Source organism: Microcebus murinus, chromosome 13 (assembly GCF_040939455.1).
Source record: "Microcebus murinus isolate Inina chromosome 13, M.murinus_Inina_mat1.0, whole genome shotgun sequence".
Taxonomy (NCBI): Eukaryota; Metazoa; Chordata; class Mammalia; order Primates; family Cheirogaleidae; genus Microcebus; species Microcebus murinus.
This window is the reverse complement of record NC_134116.1, coordinates 8,742,675-8,766,211: the sequence shown is the minus strand read 5'-3', so window position 1 is coordinate 8,766,211 and position 23,537 is coordinate 8,742,675.

Genomic DNA, 23,537 nt, shown 5'->3' with positions numbered 1-23,537 from the left:
AAGAACTGCATATCTTTTTTTTGTTTCAGCATATTATGGGGGTACAAATTTTAAGGTTTCAAATAACATCTTTGCCCCCCCCCAAGTCTGAGCTTCAAGCGTGACCATCCCCCAGACAGTGCACGTCTCACTCATTATGTATGTATATACCTGCCCCCACCTCCCCTCTCCCACCCGCCCAATACACAATTAATGTAATGCTTATGTGTCCACTTAGGTGCTGATCAATTAATACTAATTTGCTGGTAAGTATTTGTGGTGCTTGTTTTTCCATTCTTGGGATACTTCACTTAGTAGAATGAGTTCCAGCTCTATCCAGGAAAATACAAGATGTGCTGTATCACCGTTGTTTCTTAGAGCTGAATAGTAATCCATGGTATACATATACCACATTTTATTAATCCACTCATGAATTGATGGGCACTCAGGTTGTTTCCACAGCTTTGCAATTGTGAATTGTGCTGTTATAAACATTCAAGTGTAGGCGTCTTTTTGTAGAACATCATTTGATCTTTTGGGTAGATGCCCAGTAATGGGATTGCTGGATCTAATGGTAGATCTACTTATATTGCTTTAAGGTATTTCCATATTGCTTTCCATAGAGCTTAGACTAGTTTGCAGTCCCACCAGCAGTGTAGGTGTGTTCCTATCTCTCCACATCCACGCCAACATCTATTGTTTTGGGGCTTTTTGATAAAGACTATTCTTACTGGAAATAAGTGATATATCATTGTAGTTTTGATTTGCATTTCCCTGATGATTAGAGATATTGAGCGTTTTTTCATATGTTTGTTGGCCATTATTCTGTCTTCTTTAGAAAAGTTTCTGTTCATGTCCTTTGCCCACTTTTTGATAGGGTTGTTTGATTATTTCTTGCTGATTTTTGTGAGTTCTAAGTAGGAACTGCGTATCTCTATATCCTGCACTCCCAGTACTGCAAGAACCACAGAGCAGAACTCATAAATGCTCACTGAACACCTGAATGCGTCTTGCTTTGTATATTATCCTGTTTCATGAATTTTAATGAAATGTTTTCTTAGCCTAGAGCTGTTATTTTCAAAACACATCATTTGATGATATCATATCTTGGTAAAGTTGGATTTTTCACTATTGCTGTGATAAAAATTAGTCCTACATGGACATCAATGAGAACAGAATTGCAGGTATAGTATTCAATCTGATCCAAGATTTGACAAGTTTTGCAATGCCCAACGTGTGTGCTCACCCTACATATTAGTAAGTAATCATAATTATTTAAAAGTGAAATAAAGTTTTTCTTTCAATATATCTATATTATTTTTAAATGACTACCAAACTGTTATAAGTACTTTTAAAGATGTTTCAAACAAACTGCTTAATAAAGATTAAGTGGAAATAAGGATTTAATAAATTTATACTGTTCAGTTTTTATTTTGGCCTGGACATGCTAGGAAAAAAATAAGGCTGGGGCACTAAGGGCACCATGGACAGAGAAAATTTGGAAACCTCTTCCATAGAAAAAGAATTACTGATTAGAGTCCTTATTTGTAATCGATACAAGTTGATTCCTGCTAGCTTCAGCAGACTAAATGAATTTATTGAAATTATGTTGTGGTGTTTTCAAGAATCACTGAAATAGCTTTAAACTGAAAGTTGGAGCTAGAGCTTCCAGAAATAAGCTCTACGACTACACCATCCGGACTGATCAGGAGGGAAGTTGTGATAGTGCAGTGCTTACACTGGAAACTTGATACTGCTCTGGGGAAAGAGAGAGAGAGAGAAACAGAGAGACAGAGGCAAAAGAGAGAGAAAGAGAGAAACACTGATAAAAAAAGAGAGATTCAGACAGAGAGACAGGGAGAGAGAGATAAAGACGTATCGAAAGAGAGAAAGAGAGGTTGAGGCAGAGAAAGAGGAGGTGACAAAAAAAGAGAGAGAGAGAAATTGACAGTGACAGAGATATTTAGAGAGGAATAATGAGATATTGAGAAAGATAGCAAGAATTATTGGGTAAATCGGTATAAATATTTTAACAATAGAGTTTATTTTCTTTATAAAATTAATGCCATATTATTATATAAACTATTATTCTTTAAAAATATTATCACCACATTGAAATAAACCCTTCAAACATTAAAATAAACATTTCAAGGAATATTACACATACTGCAAAAATATATTTGAATTATTTTTATGATAAAAGAGGAATAACATTGGACTTTGAGTGTTATAAATAACAAAAATAAAACAGTGCACAATGAATAAGAGTCAACATATTTGTTTAGAAGATAAAAATGATGAAATTCCTAAAAGAGGATTTTTTAATTTTTAATTTTTAAAATTTATTTATTTATTTATTGAGACAGAGTCTCACTTTGTTGCCCAGGCTAGAGTGAGTGCTGTGGCGTCAGCCTAGCTCACAGCAACCTCAAACTCCTGGACTCGAGCAATCCTCCTGCCTCAGCTTCCCGAGTAGCTGGGACTACAGACATGCGCCACTATGCCCAGCTAATTTTTTCTATATATATGTTAGTTGGCCAATTAATTTCTTTCTATTTATAGTAGAGACGAGGTCTCACTCTTGCTCAGGCTGGTTTCCAACTCCTGACCTTGAGCAATCCGCCGCCCACCTCGGCCTCCCAGAGTGCTAGGATTACAGGCATGAGCCACTGCGCCAGGCCAAAGAGGATTTTTTTTAAAACAAAACTTCCCTCCCAGACAGAATGATGGTGGCTGCTGAAACTCTTCACAGTGGCTGCCACACCAGCAGGCTGGTTCCCGAGTGCAGGGGAAGTTGGGTTCACGCGTGCAGAGACTCCCTCCAATCTGTTCTGAACAGAATAACAAACCGAGTGATAATTTCTTCTAGTGAGCCGGGAATAAACTTGTATTTTAAGGGAAAGAATGGCTCTGCCCCACCTAAGTGTAAGTCAGTTCCTCTGGGAGGAATTCAGCTGGAGGAAACTGAAAGATATGGGGAGACGTAGAAGGATAGTTGCGTTAGCACTGCTAGTAGGAAGGCTGGCTGCCCGTTGCAAGCTTAGGGAAGTACTTTTTGACAACTGGAGAGCATGAGTGTTGTCGGTGACAAATCATCCCTGATGGAAACTCGTCACCAGCTACGGAGAGAATGTGTGGTTTGTGTAGTGATTGGAGTAGGCAAGTGCTTGAAACTTCCCTTGGTGTTGTCATATTTATCCCAGGAAAAGTGCTCTCGGCCTGTGGGCAAGTGAGTTCAGTTTTCATGCCAGTCCTGTCCAAATAAGCATCCTGGAGTGTATGGCACCATCAGGTTCTATCTCCCACTGTCTCAAGGCCACCAGGAAGGACCAGGGAACGTGCATGCTGTAAGAGGGGTGTTCTCTTTGCATGGGAAGGACAGCACATCTGTCCTACGTTCACCGTGTTCAGTGGCGTGCTTGGAGACAATTGTCTTTCTACTAGACAGAATGTTTGGTAGCTGCTTGGTCATCTGCAAAGCCTGGAGAAGTTAAGTATTTCTTGAAATTAAACAACATTTAAATTTTCCTACGTTTTCTTTGTTTATTCATCAATCACAAATCAGATTGTGGTTAGGTAACCCAAACACTATTCTGGCCATTATCACAATCAATACCCACTATTATGGCTGACTGAACTGCATAAAGATTGTCTTCGTGCTAGAAGACATTCTTATTTACTGGAATGATTGTTCTAGAAACTCAGCTGGTTGCTCTTTTTAGTGAACTAGACTCATCCAAGCTAGTATTTAGCTGTTTGCCATTGAGTAACCCTGGCTTCCAGGGTCTGGGGTAAAGAGCATAGAATTAGCCATCCGGGAACCTGTGTCTGAAATGAGTCAGATACCTTCCGGTCATGTGCCCTTAAAATATCTCGTAATCATCCTGCATCTCAGTTCTCTCTCTGGCCAACAAAGCCATGGTTTCCTATGGTTTCCTTTTATTAGGCACTAAGAATTTTAAAACCTTACAGTTCTTGGCTATTAAGTTTTTTACTCAATCCTTTTGACATCCTCAGTCTTGTTTATCAGATGCAATTTTTCATCTTCCTTTCATTCTGTGTTATTATTTTCAGTCTGATTGCAAAGTGCTCTTATGCTATGTAACATGTTCCTAGTTTTGCTCTTATTATTAGGCGAATTATAAATAGCAAATAAACAAGTATCTGAATTATTTTCCAAATTAGGTGTCTGCAGAAATATGTTTAAAAAGTAATATATGTGTAAATATTTTAGAGCTGTAAAGCACAAGTACACAATAGCTATATATGATTAATATACACACAATATATATGTGTTTGTATGTGCATACATATGCATGTGTGCATGCATACATACTGAGAGAGAGAGAGATGTTACCAATGGAAGTCTAGAAGAGACAACAAAAGAAACACTGTCATCCTTTTTATTTTTGTCCTGGCTTAGAGTACGCATCCTCCCTGTCTGACATATCCATCCAAGTACACCAAGGTGGCTGCACGAAATAAGACCAACTGGACTGTGTTGGAGGGGACCACAGGGAAGGTCTCCTTACCTGACTGACCACCCACGTGTCCAGTATATTACTTCTATATTCTGCTAGCTCTTCAGTTTCTTTTGATAACTTGATTAAACAAAGCAGTCAGGCTCCTCTGAAAAGCAGCACGTTTTCTACTTTAATTTCTCAGATAGTTTCACCCATTAAGTTACATCTGTAAATTTAATTAGAATTTGGGGTTTATTTGTGAATTGCATATTAACTGACCTTTGTTGTATCTTTTAAAAATATTTTTGACACTGGTGTCTTGCCTATTGGATTGCTTCTATTTTCTGCTGTTTGGTATTTTGTGCTCAGGAGTTTTTTGAAGATGTGCCTTTGATTAGTTCAGTCTTCACAGAGAGATTTTTTAAAAAATGACTATGTGAAAAAGTCCTTTGATCTAGTTCCATAACTGCAACCACACCACAACCCTCGTATAGACACACACACACACACACACACACACACGAGTTCATCTCTTCTTCCACTCATTTGTCCAAGTGCAACTAAGCTATGCGGAGGTGCCTTGAAATAAAGACTATGCCCATGACTGTCACAGCTGTCATGCCATGAGAATTTATAGCACACACAACTTCAAATCTAAATTTGACAGATGACTTGAGGAAAAAATAAGGTATATATTCTAACATCTGTTTCTTCTTCTTTCCACAATGGATTTGTTGCATCTAATTTTCTTTGTAGATTGAATATGGATTATGATAGGCGATTTTATTTTCTAAAGTGCTATATATCTCTAGCCAGAGATTGGAAAGTGCATCTTCCATCTAAGAACTGTTCTCAAATACAGAAACAGATAAAATTTATGAAGGAAGTGTTCCTAGAAGAAGATTGCTTAGTCATAGATAAGATAATTAGGTCACAATTATATTATTAACTTAATAAATTTTGTGATAGACAGTTTATGTGTTAAAATAGCTCATTTTAAGTAAAAAACAATAACCTTTTCCATTCTTTTTCATTATATTTATTTTTCTAAAAGCTGATCTCTATACACAGTCCTTTCACTAGTCAGTCTGATACCACAACTGAATAAAACGTTCTCTTTACAAACGTATTCAGAAACACATCCATATAATCCATGATAACTTTAGATTATTTAAAGGAAATGTTATTTAAAAATCAAACTACTAATTTTAGTAGGTTAATATTAAAGAAAAATGCTGAAATGGGGAAAAGCAAGAAGCAGACACCAATGGCAGCACAGGTGTTGTTATAACCTTTTAATGCCTTAGAAAGACTACACATTAGTTCTATCTTTATTTTCTTTTATGGTTTTACTAGAGTTCATTGATCATTTGTCAATTTATGCATTCTATATTTTAGAATGAAGTTTGACTTTCCATTAGATTCCCTTTGTTTTTTTCTCCATTTATGAACTAGAAAAATTACTGAGACTATAATTGTTTATGACTATAAGATCAATAATTGGCTTTAGTACATTCATTGAGAAACGCAATAATTTCTTAGTGAGCATGTTTTAATCATAAGATTCCAACAAATACTCCTAGACTCTACATCACTTTGAGATATTCCCCTTTTGACCAACCCTGGCAAAGACCTGAAGACAGTATTTGATTTATTATTAGATCAAAGAGCTGACTTAGAGCTGCCAATTTTTCCCCTCAGCATAATCCTCCTCTAAATTGCTACTATCTGACTGAAGCCCTCAGGTGTCATGCAGCCTGCAAGAGTCACCACAGGTGAGGTGTTCCTGGAATGGGAGTTTGCCCCTAACAAATAGAAGACTCCTCAGCTAAGTGAAGGACAACATAGGCTACCCTTCAGTGTCAGAAGCCATAACATAACCTCTGCACACCCAAGTTGAAGGGTTAAGCAGAAGCATAATAAATAAAATGAAACTCAAGATTGAAGAAATGGACAATAGAGTGTGTTCACACTTGGTGAAACAGGTGCTGTGTCTATACCCCAAAATGCTGGAAATCTGGGCATTCATCAGAGCTGCCAAGATCTGTGAAGGGTCTGATATTTTACTCTATTTACAAGCTGACAAGTTAGTTTCATGGATGTTGGTGGGAGACACAAGGTTCCTGGGACAGAGAGAAAAGAATTTATTATTCATAGCACAGCAGGCAGCATGAGCATTCACCTATTTGTATCCATTTCCTTTGCCCGAAAGTTCTACAGAGGTAACATGGATGGTCACATACAGCAGGTTCCATTTCAGGAGAGGAACCCAAATCTATCACATGGGACATTAAGCCAGTCTTCAGCATCTGAGAAGGGAAAGGTAGTTAACACCACTTCCAGAAGGAGATGTGGCATAGAGGAAGTATCAGTGGCACAGGCAGAGAAAGGGAAACCAATCTCATCTAGATTTCCATGCACGAAAGGAAGAAAGGAGTCAGTAGGTAAGAAAGTAGGTGAAATGACACTTGCATCCTGACCTCCCTAGAGTCCCAGTGTTGGTAAGATGGGACAAAGAAAGTTGAAAGCAGAAGTCACTTACTTCCTGACTGGGATTTGTAATTTGGGTTCTCTGGAAGCAGATGCTGAGATGGAGTTTGGGATGCAAGACATATATCAGGGATCAGAGATTGTAGAAGGTTCAGGGGAGAAAAAGGATTAGACAGAGAGAGAGGTTGAGTGTCAAGAAAGGGCCAGCAAAGCCTCAGCCAACCTCATGGGGAACTGGGACGTGAATGGCAAGCCGGAGTCTCCCTGTGCTGAGCAGAAACAGCCAGGCTGTGATCCACCCGCCACATTCAGTCAGTGGACATCAGCATCCTGGTGAGGTGGTCTCTTGGGTGGGGCAGCTCTGACACTAAGGTGCACCCAGAAGGAGCTGACAGCTGTCTGCTGACCACATTCACGCTGCTATGGCAACAGTGGGCACCTCTGCATGCATCACAGCCCACCCCTCGTCCCCGTTGGGTCCACTTCTCCTTGCAACTGTGCTAAGCAGATCCTGATGAGCCTTTTCTCTCTGGAGAAACTTAGAAGAAGGTTGGAAGGATAAACTACATACCTTGCCTCTGCAGCTGGGCTCAGGGCCGCAGTTAATGCTAATGATGCTCCTTAGCCACTGTTTGTTCTAGTTCTCCCTCACCTCAGCCACCACCTCTGTGGTGTCAGTGGCTTGCTGGGTGGCACGGCTCAGATCTTCACCCTTGAAGTCTCTGAACCCCTGGTCATCACTCCTTTCTCTGGGAAGGGTGGCTTGACTCCATCCTTGACCATCAGAATTCGGTAGCAGAGCACCAACTGCTGCTCGCCTTCTTCCCTGTTCCTCCTCCTAGCAGCAGCCCTGCCTGTCCCTAATGGTCAGGCGCAACTCCCTCTGCCAGGATGGGGACTTCTTTCACCTGTCGGCTCTTGGATACAGGAGTCCAAAGGGTCCCAGCAGCAGCCACAGCTTGTAGTCCAGCAGAGCCCTGGCTGTGTCCACTCATAAAAGAGAGCCTCCTCTAGGGACCCAGGCCTTACCTTGGGGAGGACAGGAAACATGAACCCTCTCATTCAGCCACTAAGAAGGATAATAACCGAGACCACTCCACTTCATCCTTTGCTTCCTGGGCCCAGGCTTTCTCCCTATGGGAGACCTAGCACCATCTAAAGGGGTTAGGTTAAATGTGCACAGTATATCTGGAAGATAGTGCTGCATTTGCAGACGGTATTACCTCCAAGCTGGTGCTCCAATTGTACCTGCAGCAGGCTGTCTGACCTTCTATTTGGCTAGTAGATTCTGCATGGAGGGTTATGTGGTACAACCAGTGGGTCCCATGGTTGCAATAGTGGGCCTAGGCTGATGCGATGTGTGGGGCCCAAGCTGGTAGACCAAGCACTATGTGTGCTGCTGCCTGAGGGCCAGGTACTGTAAGCCAAGTTACCACATCAGAAGTAACAGCTAGAACTGTGGCTAAGACGTAGTTGAGTGTACGGACATCTTCAGAGGATACAGTGGGTCATGTGCGTGTCATTAACTTCTCCCATCCCCTGTCCCAGGAGATGACACTGTTGGCCAGGGATGCACTTTCAGAGGCTCAGGCAGGGATGTCCCCACTGTGGTAGCCCATATCCACAGGACCCAATGTGGGGTTTTGCCAAATACTAAATACATGGATCCCAATTATACATCCAGGGACTGGGGAAACGACAATTGGGTAGATCCACAGGACACAAGTTGGGTGCACATGTCCTAATTTTGTGGGGCTTCATTGTGGTTAGTCAGAGACTGAGACTGGACAAGGACCCCCACAAAAGGAAGGAATCAGAAGTTCCCAGTTACTCCTGGGGGATGTTGGAAAACTGGGTGGACCTGAAGGCCTTCCCTGAGGTGAAGTAGCCCCACAGCCAGCAGGAGACCCTCCTGGGGGTCTGTGACAGACACCGCAGGCCTCCCGCGGGCTGTGATCTAGCGAGGGCCATGGCGGGGCTGATTCATAGGGCAAAGGCCTGGACCCAGAGCTGTGAGAGGCGAAATCAGGGGTGCTGGCCTTGGGGTTTGGGAGAACCCCCCTCACCTGAGGGGAGATGAGACCCCACTGTGGACACTAGGGCAGGCAGTGACATTGTCCCCACCTCCTTGCCAAACACCACCAGTCTCACAGCTGCCCTCCTCACTCACACCATCATCATCTGGAAATCTGACAAGGCAGGGGACAAACCTCCAAACAGACGAATTCCAGTTCTTCAATAAAGATTTACTGAATGCCAAAGCTATGCCGGGAACCTTTCCCGGTGACCAAAAGAGGGTGTTCAAATGGTTAGGTCACACTGAAGATGACAAATCTGATTGCATTTATTCTCCCTCTATCCAGAATGGTAGGAACTTATGCGAAAGACAGATTTGCTACAGATAAAGAGACTGCTTCTTTCTCTGACAAGCATGAGTTTCAGCGTGGGTGACTTGTGTGACAACCCACCCTAACTCCACTGCATCTAGCTTTTGCGATGTTGTATCTTTGTATGCTCACCAGACACATACATGTTGTGTGTCCTTCATGTGCCACCTGGGTGTCCCAGTGGTGATCAAACAGCCACCCTCCCTACCCTCCATCTAAGAGAGAATGTGACACTAAGTAAACAGTGACGGGCTGAAAACGGGAGGCGTGGTCTGTGAGGAAGGAGCACCGTGCTGAGCCGAGAGTGATGCTGTGCAGGCTGGACCCATTCCGGAAAAGGCCGTCTGCAGAGAGAGAAAGTCAAGATGGGGACATTGAGAAAGAGGCAGTTGTGAAAAGAGTCAGGAGGACACAGCTTTCCAAGAAAAGAGCTCGCAAAGGCAGATACGAGACAGGCTTTTAGAAGATTCTTGCGTGTTCTTACAGAAGACGAGAACTTACTCATTACTAGCATTCCACGATGTAACTTTCCAGACCTCAGACGCAAATGCACGTGTTATGTTTAGTGTTATTTGAATATCATTTGTGTTGTTAACTTTTCTTCGACATTATTTTAATGGCTATGGTAATACTTGTATGGGTATCTTGTAATTGATAGAATCAAACTCCTATTTTTGGGTATTTGAATTGCCTCTAATTACTTTGCTATTATAAATAGTTCCCTAGAGAACATTTTTGTGAGCCTTCAGATTATTTCTAGACATCAATTTGCTGATTCAAAGAGAATCCAAAATTGGCTTTGAAACATATTGTAAAATTGTAAGATTCTTCTTCCTTGAACCCTGGCCCGCTTCATCCTGTTGTACACTATATTTAGTTGAATAGTCTCAAATTCAACGTGCACATGAGATAGGCAACACTAATAGTTCGAAAAAGATCAATTTCATTCTTGCCTTCTGCCCCCAACCCTCCTAGGCCTAGTGTCCTCCTCCTGGAGGCAATTTCGGGTTCTCCAGAAATGTGTTGTTTATATAAGCATGTGTGTGTCTTTCTGTGTGTGCATTCTTTTCTTTTTAACATAAATGAGATAACATTTTAGATACCAATCTGTATTTTGGTATTTTCACCTACTAATCCATACTAATAACCTTTCCATATCAGCTAATACAGATTTATCAACTTGTTTTCAATGAGGACAGAGCATTCCATGGTTGTACCATAATTCATTTAGCCAATCTTTTATTTTTTTTTTTTTTTTTGAGACAGAGTCTCACTTTGTTGCCCAGGCTAGAGTGAGTGCCGTGGCGTCAGCCTAGCTCACAGCAACCTCAAACTCCTGGGCTCGAGTGATCCTTCTGCCTCAGCCTCCCGGGTAGCTGGGACTACAGGCATGCGCCACCATGCCCGGCTAATTTTTTTTATATATATATATATCAGTTGGCCAATTAATTTCTTTCTATTTATAGTAGAGACGGGGTCTCGCTCTTGCTCAGGCTGGTTTTGAACTCCTGACCTTGAGCAATCCGCCCGCCTCGGCCTCCCAAGAGCTAGGATTACAGGCGTGAGCCACAGCGCCCGGCCCGCCAATCTTTTATTATTGAATATTTAAGGTGTTCATTTTTTTTTACTTTTAATATTTTCCTTTAGATATATTTTACATACAGTGAAATTCTCTCTCTCTCAGACACACACATTTTATTTAATATAATTGTTGATGGTAATACATTGTATGGATAACTATAAATAGGAAAGCCAAACCCCCACTTTTTGATGTTTCCTGGCACCTTGATTCTTTTAAGCTTTGCTTTGAAATTTGTTAGGGCAGGACTGGAGTAGCCCTTCTGCTAAGATGCGTGGTCTTTCTTGGGTTGCGGTTAAATGCCCTGGATATTCTGGGAGGTTTTTTCTCTCTGGCTGGCTGGAATTTCCATCTTCCAGGTACTGGAGCTGCTCTCTCTGGGTCCCGGGAGCCCCACCTTCCTACACACGAAGCTTAGCTCTGGCTGGAGACTTGGGAGGACTTTGTGCATTTTTCTAGCCCTCTCACTGCAGAGCCTCCTCTCTCCAGGGTCCTGCCCTAAACTTCTGGCCACTTCAGCAGCCTCCAACCCAGCTTGGTGCCTCTTCCCTGCCTCTGGGTCCACAGACGGCCTTGAGGCAGAAAACTGGAGGGATCAGCGGGCTGGGTTTGTGCCTTTCTCTTCTCTCCAGGAACACAATCCTATACTTTTTGTTATCTGATATCTGAAAATTATTGCTTCTTACACTTTGTGCAGTTTTATAGTTAACTAATGCCAAAGAGACTGTTTTAGTACCTGCTACTTTATCACAGTCAACAGTCATCATCTCGTTTTATTTGCAAAATGAGTTTGTTATCAAAAGCCAATTTTCAATGGACATATGTATAGCTCTATGGTTCTATATCTATTAATATAAATACCTTAAATAATTTGCTTTTGGTACCTATTGAAAGCAAAAATACTGAATCAAGATGTACAGTTTTTGAAATTTGTCTCCTAATTGTGCTATTCCTTTTAGCTATGTCTTGATATGCTTCAACAATAAATATGCAATTTAAATAGTTAATTTTATAATTAAAATAAATGGTGGTATATCCTGTACTTTTTTTTCAAGAAGTAAAACAGAGCTGTAATGAAATGGAAATCTTTCTGCTGAATTAGTATTCATCACTTTTAGATAAAAAACCAATATTAACAGTTTTCGTATGTATCTCAGAATTTCCTAGTTCTAAACACTGATGTTTTTCATTTTCTTTGTTTTCTGATATAAATGGGAATATATTTTTTGCATTGTTGTGAAATTTTGAAAGATTAACAAAATTTATTGAGTAAATTTTCATATTAGCACAATTAGGTCTACCAAATTTAAAAAACAGCTGTGAACTCCTCTTTCTAGATGTATTGTAATTTAATTAATCAGTTCCCTATTGATGAACATTAATATTGTCTTTAGTTTTCTTTTAGTGTTTCAAATAATGCTAGAGGAAAAATTCTTGTGCAGGCCTTTATGCAGACAGGTATGGTAATATACCTCCAAATTTTACAAAGTGAAATTGGTAGATCAAAGTAAATATGCATTTCTTTTTTTTGGCTATTGGTAAAATGCTCTCCAAAGAGATTCCATCAATTTATAGTCACATCACCAACAAATGAGACCACCTACTCACCCACATCCTCTGTATACTGTGAAAGATCAACTTCTCAATCTTTTCCAATCCAATCCGTTTAAAAAGTAGCATCTCATTTCAATTTATGATTATTTAACTATGAATGAGTTTGTACTTCTTTCTTTTTCTTCACATTGGTTTACATTTGAACTGCTGGTTCATGTCCTTTGAATAATAAACTTCAGTGGGGCCAAGCTGGTCAGGTAGCTACTGCTAATGCTATTGAATTATGATGAGTTAATCTAAGCAAGAAACTCATGAACAGTGTGCTTTACCCCAAGAAGATGTTTCTGAAGTTGGATATTTTTTTTTGGCATTTGTGACAGTTTTATTATAATGAATTTCATTCTCAAAAATTTTAATTCACATTGTGTGTATGTGTATGTTTGCTTATACCAATGTTTCTGCTTAAACATTTAAAATATAAAAAATTGGGGTCAATTCTTAAAAAAATCTAGCAATAATAAGTAAAGCCAACTCTTAGCTCACTTTTGGACAGCTGGCCTTCATCTGATGGCTGACTCTGTTATCCACATGCAGTCCTAATTCAGTTTCCTCTCCACGTCTCATAGGGGCCCGGGGAGATGTTGGCACTGCATGAGTGAAGAAAATGTCCAGTTTTAATGTCCAGTCTTGTTCATCATTATGAGCAAAGGAAGGCATCTTGAGTATGGTTCATGTGTGTGCCTGCTTAAGAGCCCATTTCCACCTCTGTGGGATCTGAGTAAAAGCTGACTACCAAGGACAGGATATAGGGACAGCTTTGCGTGAGCTTGTGTGAGATGAGTCCTGAGAAAGGCCATGGCTCACTTCTCAGCTGAATACTGGGCTTTGGAAACCCTATTGTATGCCAATATCATCGACCTACACATGATGTCACAAGATGGAGAAAATACTATAAATAGTATCCAAGTTCATAGCACAGAGTCTCCAAGGGCTGCGAGATGAAGGGCTGGCAGTGCTGGCACAATTTCTTGGCTCAAAGAAGGGCCATGGCAGAGACCAAGCTGAACTGTAGGTGCAGCCACTGCTCAAAGACAAGACCTCACCTCATTAATTTGGGTGATGAGGACATCAGACACTGCCACCCCCTGTGAATAGCCTTTTGTTTTGTTTTGTTTTTGGTGAATTCTTAAATAGCCTGTTAGCCACCATTGCAGCTCGAAAACTGTGACCTTCTAACAGTTACCATGGAAAGAATTCCTAGATTATAAATAATGACAATGTGAGTTTCCTAGTTACCAAGTGTATTTATAAAATGAATTCCAAAGGTACATGACATTTAATTCCAACCTATTTTTAGAAACTAAAGGATAATAAAGGAAAATATTAATGCTTTTTTGCAGAAGAGAAAAAACTGTAATATTTTCCCAAATCTAATTATAGAGTAGTAGATCTATATGGCTATTAGGAAAAAAATAAAGATTTTTAGTAATACACTCTCCTTAGGGATTTAAAGAAAGTACTTACAATAATGTAGATTTTAGTGTTACATCAGGTTACCATGACCATGCATGGGATTAGATTTATAAAGTTTATCTTAGAAATAAACAGATGCAGTGTCCCTTGATAATTTTTGTCAGACACATAAATTGGGAGAACTGCTATGTCTTCTCTTTTACAACATTATTTTTATTAAAGACAGTTATCATTTCTCATTAAAAAACTCTTGAAAGCAAAGATTTAACTGGAGAAGTCACAATCCAAAAAGGGGAATGAGGATTTCTAAAGAACATATTTTAAAAAAGAAAAGCTACTTAAATTGACTGTAAATCACATTTTAATGTGCTGTAGAAATGCTAGTTCAAAATAGATATTAAAGCAATGAAAACACAGTAATTTTTAAATCTGACTAATATTTTGTCTTTTCCAAACACTATTCCAGGAGATGTCTCAAAGAAGTTTACACATCTTGTTTCTTCAACTTGGTGGCAACATCTCATAATTGAGAAATTTTCTCCTTTCTGAATCTTAAATCACATCTTATCTCTTGTCTTATAGTCTGAAACATGAAATTTGAGAATTAAAAATTTTTCTCTCTCCATATAATTTAATGTATCACTTATTGTATATTTGTAAGTTCTTTTGGTTCAATTTCAATAAATATTTATCATGCATTGTATTACTTTTCTATGCTGCAATAGCAAGTTACCATCAATTTAGTGGGTTAAAATACAAATTTATTATCTTACAGTTCTATAAGTCAAAAGTCTCACATGGTCTCCCAGGGCTAAAATCCAGGAGTGGGCAGGGCTGCGTGCCTTTTGGAGGCTCTAGGGCAGAACCCATTCTGTTGCCTTTCCAGTTTCTAGAGGCCACTGCATTCCTTGGCTGTGGTCCCTTTCTCTACCTTCAAAGGCAGTGACAGCAAATAGAGTCCTTCTCACACCACAGGCCTCTGACCTCTTCCATCCTCACATTTCCCCCCACACCGTCCCTCCCTCTGATAAGGACCTTTGGAATGACATCGGCCACACCTGGATAATCCAGGCTAATCTCCCCATCTCAAGGTCCTTAGTCACATCTATGAGGTCCTTTTTGTCACAAAGGTAACATACACAGTTCTGGTGATTAGCTCATGGTCATACTTGGGAAGGACACCATCATTCTGTCTGCCACAAGCATTTGTTTAGTCTTTCAAAAAATATTTCTTGAATACCTACATGTGTTCAATATAGTGCTGAAAGATGGCTAGAAAGATAACAGTTCCTAATACTGAAATAACTAATCATGTTTTAAATATCCACAATCAAAGTAAATATTGTCTAAATATATACGAAGCCTGGAACTAAGTAGTTTCATTTTTCAAAATTGAAATCTTGTGAATTTCTTCCCCTTTACTTCCTAGTGACTGTTGTTTCCACTCATTTGTTTGCCCAGATAAACAGATAAAGGATTCTCTGTACTTTGCCAACATTATGTGGCTCTATTTTTTTATTCTGTTGTTGGTTTCACCTCTTCTTATATCTCTTGTAATTTTAAATCTTCCTCTGCCAGCACTCAGCTCCCTCAGTTACATGCAGCGAATGTGGAAACGTGCCAAGCTCACAGCGGTGACTCTGGACTGGCAGTTATCGAGGTATCTACACAGACAGCTAAGAACAGAATCCGAGGCCTGGTGTTTGAAGCCTAGCATCTTCCCTTCTATTTTTTTTTTTCTTATGTGTTACTCATTTTGTTCTTTCTTTTCTTCTCCAACTATAGGAAATCACAGTGTTATAAAATTAAAAGGTATTTTTAACTGAGTCTAAATATCACATTAATTAGTTTAATTAACAGCAGACAAGTTGTTATCTAAATTACAGTTCAATATTAGCCTCATATTTAGAAATAAATTAATATGAATTTTATAATGATGCTAGTTATAGGTCAATACTAGTTTCAGGAGGCTATTGGTAGCAATTACATGCCTTCCTTCCTTCTGAAATCTGTCATCTTTGAGGTGCCCTCAAATGTTTGAGACACAATTGGAGCAGATCTCAAAGCTAAACCTTAGTGAAAAGAATATCATCAAATCCTGAGGATTCAAGTGAAATCAAGTCAATTATCAGCACTTCTTTAGATATGGGAGTCACTAGACTTTAGATCTTTATATGTAGGGTAAAGGCATTTCAGATTCTATAAATGATCAGAATATTAGACAAAATTCTGCCAATACCACCCCAAACTACAGCAGACTGCAAAAGCCGATGTCTTCACCACAAACAAGCACGGTAACTGGAAGAATAGAAGATTGGAGATTTGGATCCACACAACTCGGTCGTAGGCAGCAATAAGTAGCCAGGGGAACTTGCACAAATGCCTTAATTTCAGCGCTGATGTTTTTGCAAAATGAAGGTCTAAATCTTTTATCAATCACCTCTAAGATTTTTTTTTTCCATTTAAAACGTGTGTGTGTCCTTGTTTGCAATTCTAAAGTATTTTGGTCTCAGGATCCCTTTATATCCTTAAAAGATTATTGAGGACTCCAGAAAGCTTTTGTTGATGTAGGCTATACCTACTGATATTTACTGTATTAGAAATTAAAGGTTAGAAAAAAAAATTATTTATTAATTTATTTACAATTGGTAAGAAACCCATCACATGGTAACATAAATAACATATGTTTACTTAAAAATAACTCAAAACCAAAAACATTTATAATAGAATGCCATTGGTGGACATTTAAAAAAATCTCTTAAATATCTGGCTGAATAAAAGACAACTATATTCTCATCTGCTTCTGCAACTAGTCTGTTGTCACAAAACCTTTAGAAAACTCCACCTATATTCTTGTGAGACAAGGAAGGCTAAAAGGTAAAATAATGTCTCAATATTATTATGAAAGCAGATTTTAACTCTCAGAACCCCTAAAAGGATCTTGGGGTTCTCCCGATGTTTTGCCATCAGGATTTAGTAATGCCTCTCTACAAGTGGAGTTATTTTTTAGAGTCTGCTGAAGTGGGAAACTTAAAAATCCAGCTTATTGATCTATAGTTTTGTCATTCATTACATATTGACAAATTATAGTTGTATATATTCATGGGGTATAAAATGGTATTTGGTGGTATTATGCTATTTGAATACAATGTGGATAATTAAATCAAGCTAATTAACATATATATCACTTGAAATAGTTAACTTTTTTGTGATGAGAACATTTAAAATGTACTCTGAGCTATTTTGAAGTGTACTCCATCATTAGCTGTATTCATCACATTATGCCATATACCTCATAAACAAACAAACTTATTCCTTTTATCTGAGGATTTGTACTCTTAAACTACCTTCTCCCCACTTCTGCACCCCCAGCCTCTGGTATTCACCATTCTACTCTCTGCTTCTATGAGTTCAAAGTTTTAGGTTTAATTGGCACTTCCTTAGTGATGTTGAGCATTTTTTCATGTTATTTGTTAGCCATTCAAATATTTGCTTTTCAGAAATGCCTACTCAGGTCTTTCCCCTAATTCCTTAATTATGTTTTTTGTTTCTATGGTTTGGGGTCAAATCTAAAAAAAAATTCAGATCATAGATCAAAGTGGTGTAACTTTTCTCCTGTTTTTTCTTAGTGTTTTTTATAATTTCATATCTTATATTTAAGTCTTTAATCCCTTTATAATTGACTGTTGTACATGGTGTGAGATAAGTGTCCAATTTCATTTTTTTGTATATAAATATCTAGTTTTTTCAACATCATTTATTGAAGAGACTGTCCTTTTTCCATTATATATTCTTGACATCTTAGTCAAAAATCAATTGATCATAGATGTATGGGTTCATTTCTGAGCGCTCCATTCTTTTTTTTTTTTAATTTAGCTGTGTCTATTTTTATGCCAGTACCAAGCTATTTTCATTGTCATAGCTTTGTGGTAGAGTTTAAAATGAAGTCTTACAATGCCTCCATCTTTGTTCTTTTGCTCATAATTGCCTTGGCTACCTAGAGTTGTTTTTTTTGTTGTTGTTTGTTTTGTTTTTTTATGTGTGTGTGTTCCCATATAAATTTCAGGATTATTTTTTCTATATCAATGAAAAATGACATTAAAATTTTGATACAGATTGTATGGAATCTGTATATGACTTTGGGTAGTATGGACTTTTCAGTAATATTGATTCTTCCAATCCATGAACACAGAATATCTTTCCATTTATTTGGGTCTTCTTCAATTTATTTCATTAATGTTTTATAGTTTTCAGTGTAGAAATATTTTATCTTCGTCAAATTTATTTCTAAGTATTTCTTTTATAGTTGTGAATAGGATTGCTTTCTCGATTTATTTTCAGATGATTTGTTGTTAGTGTAAAAAAACTCTACAGGATTCTGCATGTTGATTTTGTATCTGTAACTTTCCTGAATTCATTTATCAGTTTTAACAGTTTTGTGGTAGAATTTTTAGAAGTTTTCATACATAAGATCTAGTTATTAACAAACACTGACAGTTTTCACTTCTTCCTTTCCTATTTGAATGTCTCTTATTTCTTTTACTTGCCTTATTGCTCTGGCAAGAACTCCTGATACTATGTTGAATGGAAGTGTGAGAGTGGACATTCTTGTCTTACTCTGGATCTTAGAAATATTCCTTAAAAGGATTCCAATTTTTTTCCATTGAGTATAATGTATAATGATATAATGATAAGCTAGGGGCTTATCACATATGGCTTTTATTGTGTTGAAGTATATTGCTTCTATATCTAACTTATAGAATTTTTTTATCATAAGAGAATGTTGAATTTTGGCAAATTTTTTTATATCTAATGAGATGAGTATATAATTTTTGTCCTTCATTCTATTAATTTGGTGTATAACAGTTACTTATTTGCAAGTGTCGGACCATCTTTGCATACCAGGATGAATAACACTTGATCATGGTGAATGATCCTTTGAATGTCTTATTGAATTCAGTCTGCTAGAATTTTGTTGAGGATTTTTGCATCTATGTTCATCAAGTATATTGGCTTGTAGTTTTCTTTTCTTCTGGTATCCTTGTCTGTCTTTGATACCAGAGTAATGATAGCCTTGTTAAAGGTGTTTGGAAAACATTTGAGTGCAGGTGTCTTTTTGATAAAATTACTTCTTTTCCTTTTGGTAAATACCCAGTAGTGGGATTGCTGGATCAAATGATAGGTCTATACTTTTAGTTTTTTTGAAGACTCTCCATACTGTTTTTCATAGAGGTTGTACTAATTTGCAGTCCCACCAACAGTAGATAAGTATTTCTTCTCTACATCCATGCCAACATCTATTGTTTTTGGAGTTTTTAATAAAAACCATTCTAACTGGAATAAGGCGATATCTTGCTGTGGTTTTAATTTGCATTTCCCTGATGATTAATGATGTTGAACATTTTTTCATGTGTTTCTTGGCCATTTGTATATCTTCTTTTGAACAGCTATTGTTCATGTATTTTGCCCACTTTCTGATAGGGGCTATTTATTTTATTCTTGCTGATTTGTTTGCGTTCTTTGTAGATTGTGGATATTAGCCCTTTATGAGATTTAGAGTTTGTGAATATTTTCTCCCATTCTGTAGGTTGTCTATTTGCTCTATTGATTATTTCCTTAGATGTGCAGAAGCTTTTTAATTTAATAAGTCTCATTTGTTTATTTTTGTTATTGTCATAATTGCCACTGGGGTCTTAGTCATAAATTCTTAGCCAAGATGAATATCTAGAAAATTTTTTCTACATTTTCTTTTAGAATTCTTATGGTTTTATTCATATTTGTTAAACTTTTTATTTTCAAAATTTCATTTAATTCTTTATGTAAGTAAAGAAGTTGAAGTTTACCGAACTTTTTGAAGACAATTATTCTGAATTCCTTTTCTGTCCTTGCATACATCTTCTTTTTTTAGGGTCCATTGCTAGAGATTTATTGATATATTTTGGAAGCATCATGATTTCTTGAGTCTTGTAACCCTTGTTTCCTTGTGTTGGTGTTTACACATTTGTAGAGACAACCACCTTTTCCTGCTTTTATGGGTATTTTTTGGCAGGGTTAGACCATTACTATTTGGTCTACCTGTGATTCTCCATCAGAATTTAATACTATTTTAACTGTTACTTACAAATCATGAGAAGAATTAGAAAAGTACCAGGATCTTTATTTCACAGCTAATTTTTTTTTTTAGCATTCACTAAATGTACTACTTCAACTAGAAGTTAAAACTTCAAATAAAGAAACCTCAGTTTGGGGCTAGTTGATCTATTTATTTTTGTGTTCAGGGCTAGTGTATCTATTTATTTTTGTGTTCTGCTTATTTTGGGATTTGAATTTATGCTGACTTTCTAAAACTGTAGATTTTTATTATTTATAATTCAAGCTTAAAATGTGTACCCCTACCTCTAAGTATTTGATGCAAACAAAGCAATTGAGACTTGAAAAATCAGTCCTAAGGCTTATTAATAGTCAAATAGTCAAATAGTCCTAAGGCTTATTAGTGTTTTATTGTGGGCATAATTCTTTCTAATTTACACTGTGATTATCTATTCAGAGGAAGCACTTAGCCTCCACTTAAAACATAGGAAGACTTTCCATTAACATCAACTAGAAGACTATGAAGAAAGCAATATAAGACTTTATAAGCACAATACAGATGCTCTGAAGCAATGCGCATAAAGCTACAACCACACCAGATAATTTCATGAGAAAATCCTACTTTTTTCTAAACAATCCATTACAAGTTGAAATTGCTGTGTTTGCATCAAATACCTAGAGATGTATGTAGCAGAGTAAAGAACTTCTAGTGCTAAAAAAAAATTAAAAAATAAAGACAGAAAGAAAATAAACTTAGTTTAGGCTAAAAAGGGCAACTTACACATCAAGGTACATTTATGAATGTTTACTTAAAGTGAATCTTTAACAGACGCCACAGTGATAAGACTACAACCTTACCCTTTTGCAGTCAACAACACACAGGGCATCCACTTTCTCCAATCACAGGACACTTTGATCAGCTGTCAGAAAGAGAATCTGGCACTGGACATAGCAAAGGCCAGCAAGTTCTTATATTTATTCAGATCAGATGTGGGTTTACACAAATAATTCTTAGAAAGCTAGAAATCTGTCATAAATTAAATGTTTTGTGCTGATATTGGCTATAGTCTCCCAGAAAGTATAGTACCATATTATGATTCAAATGAGGTTGCACAAATTATCCCAGATTCATTAAAATAAAAATTTGGGGCCCCTATTTAATTTTACAGTGAGGAAAAGAAAGCATTATTGTCATTTGTGAAGATTTGACATTTCTGATTTTGATGCCTAACTTCAGTATAGTTGTTCCTCCTGGCGTTTCACCAGTCTCACAGACTGCAGAAAAGCGGTCCTTCCACAGAAGGTGGGTGTGGTTGCCATGACAATGCGCCACTCAGCCATCTTACTGTAGAGTGCATGAATGGCTGATGCCTCAGCCACTGCCATTCTGTGTCCACCATCACAATCACTCTGCAGTGATGCTTCACACAGGCTGTCTCCAGCCCACAGTGAAAGGTGACAAGAGCTTCCCATAAAGATGTAAGACTCCTCCACTGGGCCACTCTGGTCCAAGGTCCCCCCACCCACCCACCCACCGGCCTGACTAGGCCTCTTAAAATTGTACTGTAGTGCAAGATTTTTCCTACCCAATATTTCTTCCTTTCCTCTCTCCTTTCATAGGCATCAGACCTGTGTGATAGTCAGAACATCCTCTCCACTGTGTTCGGTGCCAGCCCGAATCAATTTCTCACATGTTTAACCCTATCTTGGAATCTGCATCTAGACAGAGCTGAATGAATTCACTGTGTCCCATAAGATCAACAAAAGACACCACATTTGAATAGAATGTAAAGTCTCTGATGAACAACAAAAGCTAAAATATTTTCAAAATATGAATTATAGAATTTTCAGGAAGTGAAATTTTACTATAGCCCAATAAACGCACTATAATTAAGGTAACAAAAAAATTGGCCAGAAAGGTATCTTTAATACTAGATATTGAAAACATATAAGTGTTATGTTACTTGTTTGGAAGGAAAATGGACCAGCTCAGAACATGGGCACAAGCTGGAAATGAACTGCTACTGAACTATAGCTCCACCAAGATGCTGCTGGTGAGGGGGAGTTTTCCCAGTTTTAGTTTTGCCATGCGATTATCCATATTTTGTAGAAAGGAAAGTGGCAAGGCAAGAATTTCTAGTGACTCACTGGTAGTGGGAATGATCTGGCTCTTATATATGATATGTAAAATGTTCAGGGAAGATGCAAGAAGATATATCTCTGAGAGTGGTCACCGAGTAAGCAAATCTTATTGCAACTAATCCCCACCAGAGATGATCCACCATGGAAGTAATACTGAACAACAATGCAAGCAGAAGGACTTGGCCAGGCAATATCAGCCAGCCTCCATCATAGGCTGCCAACAATGGGCACATGAGAAGAGTTGCCATGTCAGGAATTGAGAAGTCTTCTCTTTTCCATGGCTGTTTTACTACCGCTGCTACAGAGTATTCAAACTGAAAGTAACAGAGAGCAATGCTGAGCCCCGAAAATGTCACCAACCTTTGAGAAGGCCAACTGGTCTTGTGATGGCAAGTTGATTTCCTTGGAAATGACAGCAATTTATCTTGCCTAGAATTAACATACATTCTGGCTATGAGTTTGCCCTTCTTATCATGTAAGACCTCAGCCAACAGCACTCTCCAAGGACTTGCAGAAGTTTAGTCAACTGACCTGGTATTTCATGAACACTGTGTTGGACTGAAAGGCCCATGTTACAGCAAAGCTTCAGGGGCAGTGACCACATGACCGTGGTATCCACTGCCTCTCACTACCCGCAAGGCTGCTGGCCTGTGGAGCAACGGTGTGGACTGTGGAGAGAAAAGCTAAAGTTCATACTTGTGACACTGTGAGATAATGGGGTGTCATTCTTCAATATAGGTCATATATGCCAAATCAGACACCACTATCTGGTGCTGCACCCCTAACAGGTAGAATACATGGGTCCATGAACAATGTGTAGAAATTAGAGTTGCAGTGAAACTCTTGGCTCTGTAAGTCTAAAGGTGGAATATTTCCACCGCGACACACAGCAAGAGCCTCATCAAACTCTCAGCTATGCCTCCTGCTCAGGCACTTCAGGCTCCTTGTGCCAAGGGAACTCATCCTACCAAAGTTGATTGTCCATTATTCACCAAGGAAACCAGAACTCCTGTCACAGATAAAAGCAAGTAAAAAATGTGTGTGATACCCAGTGACCCGCCAGGGCCTCCCTTGATAAGCCTCTGTCTGGTATTGATGGCAGCTGAACAAATGCAGAGCTTCAGGAAAGAGCGATGCCCAGGGTCTTGAGCTCCTTGGGTTGGTGGTCTGGACCAAGAGTGAAGCCACGTAGACCAGTAGAAACGCTGACCAAGAGGAAGGGAATTGAGAATGGGCAGCAAAACAGGAGATGATGTGCATCATTTGAAGCCCCATGACCAGCTATTGTGGTCTGTATTTTGTGACACTAACTCTACTCCCCAAAAGCAAAGACCACCCAGCATCTTGGAGGAACAGTTTCCGGTGGGGTAAAGGGATTAG